Here is a 10,606-nt window from a genome sequence, read left to right as displayed (position 1 = left end):
GGGGCTAATGAGGAATTGGTCAACAGACACAAAGCATAATTGCGTATTGCAATGATGAATAAGCTAGTTATACTGTTCTAACCACCACACATTCTACACAATTATTGAAAATCAACATTGTACCCCCCATGTGTGTATAATAACCCCCCCAAAATAAACAAACAAACAGAAAAACACTCACTCCCTTAAATAGAATGAAAGCATGTCTCTGGGGGCAAGAAAAGAAAGCAGATCTATGGTCCTTGTCAGCTGGACCTCCAAGTAAATAAGCTAATGATATTTCGCTTGTGGCCCGTACGGGGATCGAACCCGCGACCTTGGCGTTATTAGCACCACGCTCTAACCAACTGAGCTAACCGGCCACTCGGGGTATAATAAGCTAATGATATTTGATAGGAGGAAGAAATCCTATCAGCAGGATGTTGCTGGCTAAAGTATTAGTTATAGTAAATAAACCCACAATCTATGAAGCATGACTCCCTAGGGAATTTCACCTAAGCTATCCACCACACTCAAATGTATAACAGGGAAAAGTTTCATAAGTTAAATATTCTTTACAGTGTGAAGAGTCCCTCAAAATCTGTAGGAACCTCATCTGTTGCTCTTGTGTCCAGTGTGGTAAAGGTGGACTTGTGGAATCCCATGCGAGGCTGCAGACCTCTCTGCTCCATCTGAGCCACTTGGTCTGTATCCTTAAGGCTAGCAGTAAAGGTCGATACTGTGTACAAGCTTGGACTCTTGAGAGTGAGATTTGATGAGCCAATCCTGCGCGTTAGCTGAGCTATCAAATAATTCCAACACATTTTGCTTTTTAAAATATCCACTACTATTTTTTCTGTGATGTAATTTTTCAAAAGGTATTTTTTAGAGATAAATATGAAATTAATTGTCCTTCAGAAGCAATAACATGCTTAATTTTAGCAAGATGTTCCTTCAAAATTAGGTTGTAATTTGAGTGTAATTTTACCAACTCCAAGAATTTCCTTTGTTTGTCAGTGACATATCCTCTCTGTGACCATAGAAGGGAAGGTTTTGTGTAGCTAAAAACATAATATGTCAATAAAATGATGTAAAATATCTCCCTATTTTTCTTCTCTTTATTCATTTCCACATGATGGATTTTATCAACCGTTTTTTTTTTGTTTGTTTGTTTTTTTAGTTTCATCACCATTGCTGATGTCTTCCATTTTTCTCAGTATGAAAATGTTCAGATGTCTCATATTCAGGGATTTGAGGATTTAATTTCCACTGTGTTTTTAAGCTGGTTATAAGGCTGGCAGTTCCAGCTTTTGTCTCATTATCTGCAAAGTTTGTGGCAAAAATGAAGAAAATATTTTTTTGATTTTGAATAGATCAAGATTTCAACATTTTTTTTTTTACCATTTGATAAACAGTTATAAAACCATGAAGTTATCACATGTCACCTACCTCCTTTGCTATTTTTTTCCTTCTCATTGAACTGTAGAAAGATTCAACTTTACTATGAAGAGGTTCACAACCTAAATGTCCATCGATGGATGATTGGATAAGGAAAATGTGGTACATATACACCATGGAATACTACTCTGCCATAAAAAGAAATGAAATTCTCCCATTTGCAACAACATTGATGAGCTTGGAGAAACTTACATTGAGTGAAATAAGCAAAGCACAGAGGGATAAATACCTCATGTGCTCACTCATATGTGGGAGCTAAGGGAGAAAGAAGGAAGGAAAGAAAGACTACAGTGGTGTGTTCAACTTGCAGGGAGAGAGAGAATATACCTAGAAATACAAAGTGCGGTGGGGGAAAGGGGGTTGGGGAGGGAGGTTGGGGATGATTGGGTAGGAGACATGGGGTATAATCACAATTTGTAATAATGGGCATGCTGCCAGTATGGATCTGGCCATCACATCTTGGGCATGAGTGGTGACAACTAGCTTTGTACCAGATGAATACTCATAACCAATAAAAGAAAAAAAGAAAGTGTGTTTTGAAAAAAAAATTATGAAGAAGTTCATTTCCTCTCTTAACCAAATTAACTCCCAAATCATCTGGAACCAGTACTGGCCATGTGGCAATATCAGAATAAATTAAAATATTATTAATTATCTCTTCTGCATCAGATTCTTTGCCTTTGTCATTACTAATCTATCTGTCCATCCATCTATCATCTAGCTATCCTGTTGATATTGACTTTCATCAGCATTTTCTTTCTCTTCATTATTGTCAGTGCTTTTAGAAGATGATTCAACATTGTCTTTCAGTTGTGCCCTATCTGAATTTTGTTGTTGTTTCTAGAATAGGTACTGTAGATACCCATACACATTTGCATTTCTAGATAATTTTTAACTCTACACAATATTGAAAGACATAATACTCGCAACCATGGCGAGTATTCTCACTGCTGTTCAGAGAAACATCAAGCAATTAATCTCAAGTTCTTATTTGACATTATAAATAATTATTCTCTGAATCTTTGTAGAAATCATTCTGGTGGAAGTATTTCTTCAGGTGTGTCATTTTTTAAAGCCTTGGGGAAAATTATTTCTTTTTTTTTAGTCTCACTTTAGTCTCACTTTTTTTTTAGTCTCAGTGGAAAATGCTGCAGAATAAAGGTATAATAAGTGGAAAGACTTTCTCAGACAAGTTGGAATGCTCATTATGAAGCTGTGCATATAGTACAGACACATTTCCAAAAGTTAATCTCAATCTTTGAAGTTGTGTGATCTAAAAGGAAATAAACATCTAAGAAGATCAGATTACATATTGCTCCTTAATAAATGGGGTTTTCTTTTTAGAGTTATCCTTTTATTGTTTGAAGTTTTAGATGAAGTTAATCAAACACAAACATATTTGCAGACATCCAGAATCACACTTGATCAATGTACAGTAAAACCACCAAGCTTTAGAGTGGTTCCTTGAAGATCAGTACCTGGATATGGAGAAAGCATCTGTTCAACAACAAAATATAAGAAAATGGATATTTATATAGAAAAATGAATCAAACGTGAAAAACAATGCCAGGAAAATGACAAAAGATAATGGTATTTCATTGTCAGAAGGAATCAAAAGAGCAGTATGTGAATGCTTCAATTGTTTCCAATAAGAACTACACACTCATTTAAAGCAGTGATCAAATAATATGAATGTTCATATTTTTCAGACATTTTCTTTGATTTTCCTAGAAGAAAAAATTTGAAGAAAAAAACTTTGGAAGATTTTACTAAGTACGATAGAAATTTATGATGATTGTTGTCATGAAGATATTTAGAAGGAAGTTTTCAATGTGATATTTGATATTTGGAGATATTCGAAAGCTGGTAGATAGAACTGAAACTTCTGAAATGTATAGTGAAATGGGGTTTTTATGAATCTATGCCAAACTTCTCACTGTGCTTAAGATTTTTTTTCAGTTCTAATTTGAAATAAATTTTTAGATTTCAAAAATAATGGAAAGTGTTCTTTGATCTACTATGAGAAAGGATACATTGGCAAATCTGGGTATACTCTCTATTAAATATGAATATGTTAAGAGAACCAATTTTGACAAGGTTTTTAAAAAATTTGCGGAAGTCAAGTCTCTAAAACAAAAAAAAAGAAAATGTAACATTCTTGCAATTAACCAATGTTGAAATATAAAATTTCTCCCCTTAAAAAAATTAGTGTAGTTAAAAAGTATTAATCTATTATTTTTCCTTTTCTTCTAATGTTATATTTATTTTATATTTTTCTTTTATTTTACTAGCATAATATACTGAGAAGTTTAATAAAATGAGATTTTTCACTGTCTGCATTACTTTTCTAGCCATTACTTTTATTTGTTTTATTTCATGATTAATTATTATTACTGAAGTTAGTTTTGTCAAATAGAAGACAGTTAAATAATGTTAGAATCTGTGTCAGATGTCAAATACTCTAAATGCAACAATGATTTTAGGTCTTGATATTTTTGAAATTATGTGACACTGGGTGAAAGATTTGCTGAGACAGTGGTGAGTGGATTTCATCTGATATGACCATAAAGAAATAAAAAATAAACTTCCCAAGGTGAAGAATGTTGTTGTTGTTGGGTCCTCCCCCTCCCCTTCTCTTATCCCCAATGTCTATAACAATTTTAGACACAGTAAATATTTGTTGAATGAATAGATGAGAAAGGCTATAATAAATGATTTCAGAGGTAAGCCAGGAAAAATAGATAATCGTGAGATTTTATGCCATGGCAAAATGTTTGGGATTCGTACAGAATATTATTGGGGATTGGTTGAGTTCAGGAAGTATATTTTTAAGCTTATCAAAGACTAATGAGATCAAATTTGCATTTTAAAAAGTTCACTCTGATCATGATGTGGTGAAGAAAGTAGATATTAGACGCAGGTTGCTGAGTTAGTAGGCCACTAAAATAGCCAACTAGTAGAGGGGATATAAAAGGGAGAGAATGGATATGAGAAATATGTAGGAGTGGAACTCTACAGCACGTGGATGTGAGGAATGAGAGAAGGTTCTAAGATGACTTATTTTCTATCTCAGTTGCCTGGATGAATCTTAGAATTATGGTCTGAGTTGGGTACCAGGTACACAAGTGAGTCAAGGGCATAAAGGAGGTTGATGTGCCTGTGAGGCTTTACAGTAGAGAAGTGTACCAGGCAGATGGGCCTAAAATCCTGGAACTCAGGAGAGAGGACTAAGCTACAGGTCTAGGTGTCGGATCATTGTGGAAAAGTGGGAGCGGAAGCTACAGAAATGTATGAGATCATTGAACAGTGAAAAGAGGAGGGACATGTATAGACCTTGAGGAAAGGTAACATATATATAGGGTGAGAGGAGTGAGCCATGCAAATAAAGATGAAGTTGAATCAGAGGTCAAAGGAAGAAGTGATCAAAATTGATCAGGTGCCGCGAAGAGAACAGAGAAGTGACACAGAGGTCACTGCAGAACTGAATGGGAGATGATGAGGTGGGGACATCAAGTGGCCACTACCTTTTCAAGAGCTTAGCTTCAAAGAGAAAGAGAGAATAGTAATTAGTAAGAAACAGTTTTGGTCAGGTGTAGGTTTGATTTTTTTTTTTTGATGGAAAAAATTTATCCTATTTATTTTCTGATTATGAAAAAAGTATATGTTTTATTTTATTTTATTTTATTGTAGATAGCATTATTATTTATTGGGATAGACACAAGAAAAGAAGAAGGTTTTTTAGTTTGAAATGAATTTGGCATACACAGGTGGAGACATTCAGTAGGAAGCTGAGTAGCGAGGTTGGAGATCAGGAGGTAAGTCTGTCTATCAATCAATCAATCTATCTATCTATCATCTATCTATTTATTTATTACTATATTTATCATCACACAATGTAATCATCTTTTGAGGCCCTTTACCAATTTCTTGCTAACCTCCCCTCCCCTTGTCCCTTTTCCACCACTGGTGGCCTCAGTTCCATCCTCTCCTTTCGAAAGTTCAATTAATTATTGTGATTGTTGTATCTTTCTTTTTTTGTTTATTTATTTTATTTTCCAAAAAGATCTACACTAAAATGTGAAAGCTGTTGGTTAGTCCACCACCTAGTAATAAAGTTACAATTACTAGAAATCACATCCCTCTCTTAGTTTTAGTTTTTGGTAGCTCTCGGAGGTTCTAGGGTATCTTAACAAAGAGGCAGAAACAGTTTTCTTCAAGAAGAGATTTTAACATGGCATCTCTTGCCAAATCTCAAGCAAGGATGGCTCAAGAGAGGAGAACTTAAAAAAAAAAAAAGAAGCACAAATTACACAACGCTTTGTGCACCACCTCTCTGTAACTGCTGCCTTCTGTTATGTTAACATCAATAATAAGTGAGGCAATAGGAAACACTGTCCAGCAGTCTTGTCTCAGCCTTTGGATAGTCAAGACTTAATGTACTGAAATTCGTATTGGAATTTGTTCCTACTTGATATATGTAAGAAATAATAGGAATACCAAAAGCTCCTCACAAAGCCAACAAACAGAAACAAAGGGAAGTTCCAATACAACGCAATCTGAACTTAATTATGAAGAAATATCAAACCCAGATTGAGAAATATTCTTTAAAATAACTGAACAGAACTCTTCAAAAATGTCAATGTCAGAAAAGACAAGGAAAGACTCTGGAACTGTTCCAGATAAAGGATGCTAAAATACATACCATCTAGCTAATAATATCATCTGAGATTTTCTTAGGCCTTAAAGACCATGATTAGGACAAAGGGGGGCATCTGAATAAGGTCTGTAGATAAGATAATAATGGTATATCAAGCTTAATCTCCTAATTTTGGTAATTATACTGTGATTCTCTGAGGAATCCCCATACTGTTTTCCACAATGGCTGTGTCCTACCAACTATATAAGAGGGTTCCCTTTTCTCCACATCCTCACCAGTATTTGTTATTTTCTGTCTTGTTCATAATAGCCATTCTAATTGGGGTGAGATGATATCTTATTGTGGTTTTAATTTGCATTTCCCTGATGATTGGTGACTTTGAGCATTTTTTCATGCACTTGTGGTCACTGATCTACACTATGATCCAGCTATCCCACTGCTGGGTATATACCCAAAGGAAATGAAACCAATATGTCAAAATGATACCTGCACTCCCACATTCGTTGCAAAGTTATTCACAATAGCCGAGAGATGGAGTCAACCTCACTGTCCATCAACAGATGAATGGATAAAAAAACTGTGGTATAGATACACAACAGGATAACATTCAGCTGTAAAAAGAAATGATATCCTATCATTTACAGCAGTATGGATGGAACTGAAAACCATCACATTAAGTGAAGTCAGTCAGGCACAGAAAGATAAATATCATGTGATCTCACTCATATGTAGAATCTAAAAGAAAAAAAAAAAGGTTCTCATAAAAGTAGAGAGTAGAATAATGGTTACTAGAGAGGGTGGGAGGAGAAGTGGTGGATTAACAGGTACAGAATTATGTTATCTACTTGAAGTAAATCATTGTGAGTATATGCATGTACTGAAACAACACACTGTACCCCACAAATATGTAGAAATAAATGTTAAAATTTAAAAAAAAATAATACTGTGATTATGTAAGACATTCTATTTAGTGTTTGTTGTGACCACTGTGCAGGTATAGGATGGACCCTTACTCAGAAATTGGTTATGATGTTGAGATTTATGTCACACACACCCAAAGAGGGTATGAAAAGATTTATTGCTTTCATAATCTATGTATCTTGGGAGAACAGACCTACCAAGCAGGTTTGAGAGAGTAAGAATGGGAAACTGGCTCTGGGTTTTCCTTGTGGTTAGAGAGAGGGGGTGGAATGAGGATCCTTACACAGGCAGGGGCTTGCGTGGTTTGAATCTCCCAATGGCTCCAGAGGAAAGAGCGTCAGGCTTTCTTATCAACTTGCTCAGATGTGAGGCAGAGAAAATGTAGGAGGGGTGAGGTTTAAAAGCTGTCAACAGTCAAACATCAGAAAATGGAGTCAGACTCATTTTAGGATTAAAGGAGTATAAAAGAAAGCAGGCTAGGAAGTTTTGTGTCTTCTAATAAATTTCCAATTCTATTTGAATAATAGACCTCCTCATGAACAGAAATATACCAAAGTAGTAGCCATTGATAACATTTTAGTATACATCCTTCTAGATATTTTTCTATGTACCTATATTCATGTCTCCAACATGTAAAATTTGTATATGCTTTGACTCAAGAATACCACATATAGAGAGTTACCACAAGTAAAAACAAAAGTATACTAGTATATATTGCCAGGATGTTTATCATAACATTGTTTATAGGAGCAAAGGGGGAAAAAAGCATAGAGGTAATCCAAATGTCCTTACAAGAGAAATATAATGAGTTTCTTGTTCTGCATATGAATTACTAAAAAGTAGGAATTGTCACTAAAATACATGAGCATTTTTAGAATATAGCATGAACTGGGTGCTCAATACTTAGTTTAAAGGAAGCACATGTAGTGGTCATCTATTATTTTAATTTATCCAGCATCAATTTTCAATTCTTTTGTGAACTGCACCCTCAAGTTGGCTTTGAGAAACTACTCATCCACCAATGGATATGGTCTTGGAGAGCATTTCTATACAGGTGCTGCCCACTTTGCCAAGAGGTGGGCATGTTCCCAAGCTAGACCAATCAGAGTCTCTCTCTCTCTCTCTCTCTCTCTTTCTCTTTCTCACACACACAAACTATATTTGCAGTACATTCATCCAATACAGTGGTACCTTAAAGAAAATATCCATCTGTTTTCTTTCCTAGATCATTAGAGAGCCTCTGTTGTAACTTAAAAAAAAAGACAAAAAAATAAAAAGACTGGGTGATTATCTTTCCTTGATTTTGTGAGCTATCCCATGCTATTCAATAATTCATTCATTCTTTATTTCATTTCTGCTTAGTTAGTTAAGGTCTATTTCTGTGAATTGCAGCCAAAGTAAGCTAACTGATATAGAGAATGAATGAATGAATAAATGAATGAACTAACAAACACCAAAGAAGGACATACAGCTGGATAACTGAAAAGTATGTGATAGATTCCAGTGTACTCACAGAGGCAAAAAGACTAGATAGAGGGAGAACAAATACATTTAGAAATAATAAAATCTAGTTGATAACATTTTTTCCCAATCTCTTGGCTTGATGAAGTACTTTAAAGGCCTTTGGTTTTTATGGAGTTAGAATGAAATTTTTCTGGCAGAATCTCATTTGCCAATTTAATTAGTAATTAGTAAATCCCAAAGGTTAATGTGGAGTTGCTATTAATTTTATTTTAAGCTTAATATTTTTTATCTAAAGGACAAAACCACTGAATATATTCAGAGCAATTTAGCTTAAATTTTCTAGCCTAGTGGAATACTAAATAGCTATAGCATTTAAAAACTTGCAATAATATTTGAATTTTCACATTTATATTATTCTATTCATATTTTATTTCTTCTGAGCGATGTGAAGTACTCCCTTTTAAAGATGCCTAAACTTCCTGCAGGCACTAGATTTCCATATGAGTAGTTAGAGCACGATGTTTAGTGTTTAGAGGAAAACCTGCAGAAACCAAGGAATTACACCTGAGGTCCATGCTCATCAATAGGACTCCTTTCACACACTACAAATGGCACTTAAAAAAATTTTTTTTAATGGTTTTTAGGGTAGATAACCTTTATTGAAAGATTTATCCTTGTATCTAGGTTTGCACAGAATCGTAATTTTAAAGAATGTCAGAGCAGAGAGTTTAGAGAGAAAATGTGTAGGTCAAACACATTTGTGGTGAGCAAATTACTGGTTGGATGTGCAGGCAGAATTACGGTATCTAAAATGCAACATATCCTCTAATTATCACACAATTCCTGGTTGAAACTGTATGGGAAAGTGGTCCAGATTTAACTGAAGAGACTTTTCATGAACTATAATGAGTAACGGAGAGACCAGCTTGGCACCCTGCCCTTGTGGGCACCTTCTGAGACAGGGATTAGGGGAAATAAGTAGCAACTATTCACACTGGAACTTGTTCCTGTCTCCTCTTAGTGGCACGTTGGCAGAGGGGTTTCATTTGCATGGTCATTTTTTCCCCACTGGCTGCATTTCAATAGGCTCTAGGAAAAAACAAACAAACAAACACCTAGTTAGTGTCTTGCCACTCTGCTCTGGGCTTCCACTGAGAATTCTCCTAGGAACATAACCACTGGGAAGATCAAAATACCTTTAGATGATTACATTCTGCTACTTAAAATACTACCCCAAAGCCCAAGATGTTGACTGGAAAAGAAGATATGTATTTTCTTTTTTTTAAAGTTTATTTATTAATATTATTGTTATTTTTTTTACATTCTATGATGTTGTTGTGGAGCAGTTCAGGGGGAGGGGGAGAGGGAAAGGGGGAAGGAAATAGGGTGGGAGAAGGGGGAAGGAGGATGGGTGGGGATGAGGCCTGTGGCACCCCCTCATTCCTGCAAGGCAGACCAGGGGCTTTCCAGAGGTGGCTTGGTCATTGCTGGGCTGGGTGCAGATGTCAGGGGGGTGTGGCCAAAGCCCTCGCCCCCCACCACCCCACCTCGGGAGCCTGGGGCATTTCTTGCAGTGGGTTGGTGATTATCACTGGGCTGGTTGCAGGTATTGGGGGGTGTGGGCGGGGCCCAAGGTCCCCCACTGCCCTGGCTTTGGAGAGCCTGGGGCACTACCTACAGTGCTCGGTGGTCATTGCTGGGCAGTTGTGGGTGTCGGGTGGGTGTGACTGAGATCCTCAGCCCCCCACTGCCCTGGCTCAGGAGCCTGGGGAGCTTGCTGAAGTGTCTCAATGGTCATCACTGGGCTGGTTGCAGTTATGGGGGGGGCGTGGCCAAGGCCCAAGGTCCCCCAATACCCCGGCTTGGGAGAGCCTGGGGTGCTTCCTATGGTGGCTCAGTGGTCATGCTAGGCTGGTTGAGGGTGTCAGGGGGGCGTGGCTGAGACCCTCAGCCCCCCACCACCCCAGCTCAGGAGAGCCTGGTGTGCTTCCTGTGGCAACTCAGTGGTTGTTGCTGGGCTGTTTGTGGGTATCGGACCCAAGATGTTGACTGGAAAAGATGTTATGTATTTCCTTTTTGCACTGGAATAAGTAAACTTACTTTTTCAGTCTTAAATCATCCTGGACT

At 36.8% G+C, this 10,606-nt stretch overlaps 1 non-coding gene across 1 annotated transcript; it reads right to left on the bottom strand.

Annotated features, from left to right (window-relative positions):
- Positions 1 to 288: 288 nt before the first annotated feature.
- TRNAI-AAU (transfer RNA isoleucine (anticodon AAU)) lies at positions 289 to 362 on the bottom strand. Its single transcript has one exon. It is a non-coding gene; the product is annotated as a tRNA-Ile (tRNA).
- Positions 363 to 10,606: the final 10,244 nt, after the last annotated feature.

The sequence above is a fragment of the Cynocephalus volans genome, chromosome 12 (assembly GCF_027409185.1).
Source record: "Cynocephalus volans isolate mCynVol1 chromosome 12, mCynVol1.pri, whole genome shotgun sequence".
Lineage (NCBI taxonomy): Eukaryota > Metazoa > Chordata > Mammalia > Dermoptera > Cynocephalidae > Cynocephalus > Cynocephalus volans.
The sequence above is the reverse complement of the archived record's forward strand: the minus strand, read 5'-3'. Positions and strand labels throughout refer to the sequence as shown.